The sequence below is a fragment of the Littorina saxatilis genome, linkage group LG14 (genome assembly GCF_037325665.1).
Source record: "Littorina saxatilis isolate snail1 linkage group LG14, US_GU_Lsax_2.0, whole genome shotgun sequence".
NCBI classification, from domain to species: Eukaryota; Metazoa; Mollusca; class Gastropoda; order Littorinimorpha; family Littorinidae; genus Littorina; species Littorina saxatilis.
In genome coordinates, this window is record NC_090258.1 from 40,488,719 (window position 1) to 40,496,130 (window position 7,412).

The 7,412-nt window shown below is 40.3% G+C and overlaps 1 long non-coding RNA gene across 2 annotated transcripts; it reads right to left on the reverse strand.

The window, feature by feature from the left end:
* Positions 1–754: 754 nt before the first annotated feature.
* LOC138947763 (uncharacterized) lies at positions 755–6,896 on the reverse strand. 2 transcript variants are annotated; one of them, XR_011449785.1, is made up of 6 exons: positions 6,432–6,896; positions 5,849–5,944; positions 5,279–5,373; positions 4,555–4,617; positions 4,121–4,214; positions 755–900 (listed from the first exon to the last, which is right to left on the reverse strand). It is a non-coding gene; the product is annotated as an uncharacterized lncRNA (long non-coding RNA). The 2 variants fall into 2 exon arrangements; XR_011449786.1 differs by lacking the exon at positions 4,121–4,214.
* Between the last annotated feature and the right edge of the window lie 516 nt (positions 6,897–7,412).

Sequence of the window (7,412 nt, forward strand, 5' to 3'; positions counted from 1 at the left end):
TCAGAAATTTTCTATTTGCACTCATACACTGGAAACAGTTTAAGGGTCTACAAATAGTACTACTGAACCAAAATCATCCTGTTTCTTTACGTTTTGAGCAATTCAGTTGTCTTGTTTTTTTGTTTTTACAAAATTTGATTCCTCTTCATTCTTCTCAAAAAAAAGCTTTCATTGCGATAAACAAAACATTACTGGATAGACATTTTCTTGGAGAACGTCTGTATTAGCAAGCATTTAAAGTAGGAGGACGATATGGAACGTACGATAAAAGGATGTGCTTTAGCTTTCTGTCTCATCATTTATAAATGTTGCCCTTCAATCACACACACACACACACACACTTTTGATCCAGCTCCAACCATATTTCATAAGGCTTTATTCAGGGTTGTCTCTTGTTCTTAAACATCCGATTTCTAAGCACACGTCTGTGCTGCAGGGCCGGACCCAGGGGGGGGGTTCCAGGGGTTCCGGAACCCCACCCCTGGAAAAAGCATGTACCTTGCTTTGAGTGGATTTTTGTTTTACTAGTTTTAGCACCAAAACAATGCTGCTCTTAACCCTCAAAACAAGGCCCAGAATGCACCAGATTGCACAGATTTTAACCGTTTTTCAAAAATTTTCCGGGGGAGCATGCCCCCGGACCCCCCTAGTTCGCAGCAGGCGCGCGCTTGTGGCTTCGCCACTTTGCTGATTTGCCCCCCCCAAAAAAGGAGGAACCCCCCCCTTACAACTCATTTGGTCCGGCCCTGGTGCTGAGAATATGAACATGAACCGATATGAACATCAATGTCAGCCGCCTTTTTATTATGAAATAATGTTCATTTGTGTTCCAAACACTTCCGAAGAATACTTGTTGGTGTGTCTTCAGTCGCCCTGACATCATCACAACTCGACCCTGTCCTGCAAAAATACAAATATATATACAGGGTGACACCCAAACATTCAACCCAAACAAATGCTTATTTCTTTAACATCTGTTGACCGAATTAGTTATCTTTCTTTTTTTCTTTCTTTTTTTGTTGGTCCCTGTCCTGTCCTGTCTTGTCATGCCTTGTCTTGTCTTGTCATGCCTTGTCTTGTCTTGTCATCCCCCTATTGGCCTACTGGCAACCTTTTCCTAACTTGTCTTGTCTTGCCATGTCTTGTCTTGTCTTGTATTGTATATATACATTTAGCATACATTTGGGTAAAGGTTTGCGAAGAGGTAAGGGATGTAAGAGAGAGAGACAGAGACAGAGAGAGAGATGGTGGTGGTCTATGTTACATTACACAGGTCAACACAGTTGCAAGTTCATAGGTTAAAGGCTGCTCTTTTCGTAGCGTTCATTAATTAATTCCTATTGTTTACATGTGCCAATAATGTTATAAAACTGTACCTAAGGGGATATAATAACGATTGGCTGTAGCTTTCAAAAACAGAAAAAATTATTTCAGTATTGCAAAGTGGTGTTGATAGTGTCGAATGTAAACAGAACAGTCTCAAAGTGAAAGTGGATGTTTTCCGGAAATTGCGAAGTTAACAAGAATACAGAAAAGCGCGCTTTCCTGCTTAGCACAATCCGCTACCGCGCTAATCTGGCGTGTCAATATCACTACGTTTTGCACGTGGAAGGTGAGCGATTTCCTTCACGCGGGGATTGACGAAGCTGTACTGTCTGTGTTGACGGTCTAAAAATAGCCCAAGCCCTGGAGAACTGTTTCTAAAGATAGCAATAAACTTTATTAAGAATTGATTATTTCTTGTAATTGGTAAGGACTTCAAACCTAAAACTTTGCAGGAAGCTTAATTTATACATCCCCGCAACGATGGGAAAAGCCCTGGAAGTAAGTAAACTAATTAAATAGGACTTTGTCAGCCTTTAAATGAGGGGTTATTGTGTATAGTGAGGAAATAATTTTCTGATGTATTTTTAATTCATTATTGGTGTTTTATGCAAAACGTACGGTCAATATTGAAAGTTTAAAAAAGGTACTGCCCTCACATTAATACGAAGGCGGGATCACAGCTGGATAAGACAAGGTACGGCAATTTCGACCCGGAGGTCTCTTTCAGGGCGCACAGAGGATGAGACAACACAGGAGAAAAAAACACAAAAAACCCACAGATAATAGCACACGGAAGGAACGATTACAGCAGTTATAATTAAATTACTTTGTGGGTCAGGGTGTTTTAGGAGTACTGGGGAAACCCCTTTTAAGACCTTAAAAAATGTGAGAAAATCAAGTCTTAAAATGGAAGGGGTCTAAAAATGGGGGTAATTTACAGGTTATGAACAGAACATCTTCTTCTTCTTCAGCGTTCCAGAAATTCTGGTGACGTGTGAGCTCGTTTGCCCATTTGGCTTCCCCACACTATACTCTGAGAGCATAGTCAGCTTCACTCCGCTTTCGTTGAGTAGGCATGCTGGGTATTTTCGTGTTTCCATAACCCACCGAACTCCGACATGGTTTACAGGATCTTTTCCGTGCGCACTTGGTCTTGTGCTTGCGTGTACACACGAAGGGGATTAAGTCACTAAGCAGGTCTGCACATAAGTTGACCTGGGAGATCGGAAAAATCTCCACTCTTAACCCACCAGGCGGCAGCGACCGGGATTCGAACTCACGACCTCCCGATTAGGAGGCTGACGTCTTACCACTGCGCGCCACTTCACCCGTCACAGAACATCTAAAGAAGCAAGATCTTAAAAAGGAGGAAGTCTGAAATGAATGGGTCTGAAAGGGGGGTTCCACTGTGGAAAAGTACCTGTCAGTTTACCTGTATGTATTAGGACCGGGTGGCCGAGTGGTAACGCACTTGCGAGAGGTTGCGAGTTCGACCCTGGGTCAGGGCGTTAGCAATTTTCTCCCCCCTTTCCTAACCTAGGTGGTGGGTTCAAGTGCTAGTCTTTCGGATGAGACGAAAAACCGAGGTCCCTTCCGTGTACACTACATTGGGGTGTGCACGTTAAAGATCCCACGATTGACAAAAGGGTCTTTCCTGGCAAAATTTTATAGGCATAGATAAAAATGTCCACCAAAATACCCGTGTGACTTGGAATAATAGGCCGTGAAAAGTAGGATATGCGCCGAAATGGCTGCGATCTGCTGGCCGATGTGAATGCGTGATGTATTGATAAATCCCTGCGCCTTGAATATGTGCGCGATATAAATTGCATAAAAATAAAAAAAAATAAAAAATTAAAAATCCCTGCGCTTAGAACTGTACCCACGGAATACGCGCAATATAAGCCTCATATTGATTGATTGAATAAGACCACCCCTGACATGCGGCACATACCAACTATCTACAAGTGCTTTGTGTGAACAGTAAAAAAAATTGTTTTCCTTTTTGCGAATTCATTTCATTAAACACAACAACAACAAAATTCATCAAATTCCAGCTGAGCAGAACGGCTTTCACAATTATCACTGGGCCTTTAAAGGCATGTTCCTCACCATATTACCCAGCATATCAGACACCACATGTTTGACTAGGTTTTTACATGGGAACAACAAGACTATACAGGATGGTAAAGAAAACCTCCCTATTTTCTTTTTAATCACATTTTTGACTACGAAAAAAAAAGAGATCAAAAAGGAAATATGGCGCTTTTTTTTAGACACCCCTTTTTACGTCCAGCTTCTTTTGGTGGAGATTCAAGTTACAGACACATGTGAAATTCATTAAGCAAAAAGGTTCCCACTATGCACTGCCACAGAACACAACCAGGTTATTAATGTGCGGTACAGTGTATAATTATGTTTAAGTAAAAGGATGCCCTTCTTTTGTTTAATTGGAGCATCTATGATGTCTGACATTTTGGTTCTAACGGTAAGGAACGTATGTTTAGGCTCTAATAAGGACAGTTTGTCTTGTCAAAAGCCTCATGCATATTCCTTCCTCCCCATGCAAGACTTTCTTTTATTTGAATATATATCTGCCTTTATAGTACACAAATCAAATAAAAAGGTCGCACTCTGCGCATAGCGACAAAAATCGCAATTTTACCAAGAAAACCTCACACTCTTTATGTGGAGAAAGACCCTGACTGTTGCAGTATGTTATGCATTTGAAAACATCTGAAATTGTGTACTTGAATTCTACAGTTTGATCAGTTCTGTGTGTTTAAAAAGTTACCTTGATCATTCTGACATGCTCTTGCTCAAATCACATCCCAGACAATATTGTAGACTCCATTGATAGACGCTGTGGTGCATGGGAGAACTGCATTCTGAGGAAACGAAAAAAATATACACTGAGGAAGAACAGTCACAACAACATTTGCAGCAGCAACAGGCTATATAATTTTATTCAAAGAACACTTAAATAAGGTAAAATGAAAATCAGTGTTGTGTCAGTAAATTTGATTTGGGGGAGATGGAAGGATTGGGGTGGGGGTTTAGAGGCGGGGATAGAAGGATAGCTGGGAACCGGGGAAGGTGGGGTGGCTAACACAGTTTGATCATGTAATGACTGGTACAATGTTTAATATATCTAAAAAGGCAGCAACTCTGTAATGCATTATGTGAACCAACTTCTCCATAAACTAAATAAAGATCAGTAAAAGTTACCTCTTTCATTCTGGAATCTTTTTGGTCCCATCACAGCTCAGACGCAGACTCAATGGACAGATACTGTAATGATGAAAATAACACCAGCAATTTAAGGGAGAACAAGAATTATGCAGAGAGGAAAAACAGTAATGAGTAAGAACAACAGCAGCAGCAGCAGCAGACTCAATACTCTTACTCTACATAACACTCTCACTGAATGACTGATTCAGTAACTAAATCCCAGTGAAGTGCAAGTGATCAAAATTACTTATGTAAAAACAGAGAAATAGAGAGAGAGAGAGAGAGAGAGAGAGAGAGACAGAGACAGAGAGACAGAGAGACAGAGAGAGAGACAGACAGACACAGACAGACAGACAGACAGGCAGAGACAATGCGAATGTGTGTGTGTGTGTGTGTGTGTGTGTGTGTGTGTGTGTGTGTGTGTGTGTGTGTACATGGGAAATGCAGTGCCATTGAAAACAAACACTTGCTTCATTTAAATATCAACAGTTATACAACATAAGAGGCACTAGAAAAGTTGTACATGAAAATAAATGTTGCTCTTGCTGATGGAAAAAGAGCAGGGGGAGAGGGTCGATGTTGCTTGCACTTGCAGATAATTATGCACTAACATCCAGCTGTTTTTCTGGGTGTACTGTAACCCTGTAATGTTTAAGCAGAAATGTTTGTGGATCACGTTATGCTTCTGCTTTTAGATCAGTTTGAGTATTTGCAATATTACCTGGATCATTGCGGCATCCTCTTGATCACATCACATTTGAGACTTTGACCTATATAGACTCCATGGGCAGACGCTGAAGTTATTACAAGGGCATTCTGAAAAATGACAATACAAATGCAGAGATGTAGAACTTTACATTACACTTACAGAAGCAACAACCAGAGAGCTGATTTATACAGGTAGAGAGAGAGAGAAAGAGAAGAAGAAGTAAAAGAAAAAAGAGAGCATAGAAAGAGAGAGGGGGTGGGGGATGGGGCAAAGGGAGTGTGTAATGTGACGTGAGGAAGGGGAAGAGCAATGGAAAATGAAACTCTCAGTACTTTTAATTTATATTAACAGTTATGGAACTATTTGAGCACTCCCCATAACCACAAACAAGGTACAGACGGCAACATATATGTTGCACGGAAGGGTGGGGGTAGTTGGACTGGAGAGTGTTGTTATGGGTTTAGGGTGGAGCTGGGGCGGAGTGTGTATGTAACTTGATAATAATAAGCATGATCAGTTAGTGCTAACAACTATCTTGATCTTCACAGACATAAATTGCACAATGATTTCACCACCATGTACCTTTATTTTTGCCCTTGAGTTAGGTGGAAGACAATGTTGAGTGGTGAACGCAAGTTGTATTGATCACTGGGTCATCCTGCGGTCCGGGCCATTGATCTGCACATTGCACCAGCACAAACAAACACAATGTTATGATCTCAATCAGCCTGCATGGTCAATCATGAATCTAAGAACACAAACACTGTCCAGATCTAATTGAAAACGAGATCATCATTACTTGGGAAATTCAATGAAAATCTAGCAGTCAACGAAGCAGATAGATCTGTCCTTGCGATTGTTGTTGCAAGCAGATAAATGTGTGAACTTCCTTATCTCAACGTTATCATTCAACATATTGATATTTTGCCTGATGGATGTTGTGCCGATGAGATAAACAAACAATCAAAATCAAAGTCATAAACTTTTGAAGAAAAAAATTAAACAAATTGAGCAGAAAGAATCTAGCTTACTGCTGTGCTGATTTCGACAAAATCAATGCGTTTACATGCCGAAGTCATTCCTGCTTTTATTCATATCATACTAGATGATCCTAATGCACAACAATACGAAAACGAGCTCAGCGAAATGAGTAACACTGCCTCACCTGCACTAACACAATGCTGCAGAAGCGAAGGTCGTCTACGACTGGAAATTTCGAAGTCGAACAGCGGCGTTTTTTCACTCTCAGCGGTTGTCTTGCTCGGAAAAGTGAAAAGCTTAACTTGAAATCGAACGGAAGTCACCATTCTACCTTTTCGTTCAAGCGTTGTTTTTATAAAATCTCAGAAAATGTAATTTTGACTTGGGTGATTTCGTCCGCCATTGAGATTCAGTTTTTCAATAATTTGTCTTCCTCCTTGGCAGAAGAGTCAAAGGTTCGGCCCGATCTTCAAGGTTCCCAAGACATGACTTGCAAACCCCGAACCTAGTTCGCCGAACCTCCCAAACCTAGTTCGAAAACTCAGGTTCGTCTGGTTAAGAACCAAGACAAGTTCGCCGAACCAGTCTTGAGGTTCGCCGAACCCCACGAACCTAGTTCGCGAACCAAAGGTTCGTCTGGTTAAGAACAGCCTTAAAGGTTATGATCAAGTGTTTGCATTATCTTAGTTTGATTTTGTAAAGTTTAAATAGGAATTTTGTGCCAACATTGGGTGTAGAGGGTCTCTCCAGTAGCACACATTCATACTATAGTATTAGCAATTTGAACACCTGTGCCTTTCATTTGCAATAAGTGTTTTGTACAATGTTTTAGACATGATTTGGGAAAACAACCTGACACAACCACCATTAAACACCCATTTCAAAACTGTGTACAGTGAAACCTGTTAAATTGCCTGTCTCTCTAAGAAAGTAAATTAATTTAAGTACTGAATTTTTGTTCTTTATTTAAATGTTATGATTTATATGATATCGGTTTATCTATCATGTTAATGAAAATATGAGAATTTGATTAAGAAAAGAAAAATACCTATGAAGAAGGAGAAAGAGTAAACAATAAGGGTTGTACTCATACTTGTAGCAGACTGAATGCAACAGAGGTAGACAAACAAAATTAACAAAATTAAAGATTAAACAAAATCAGCAA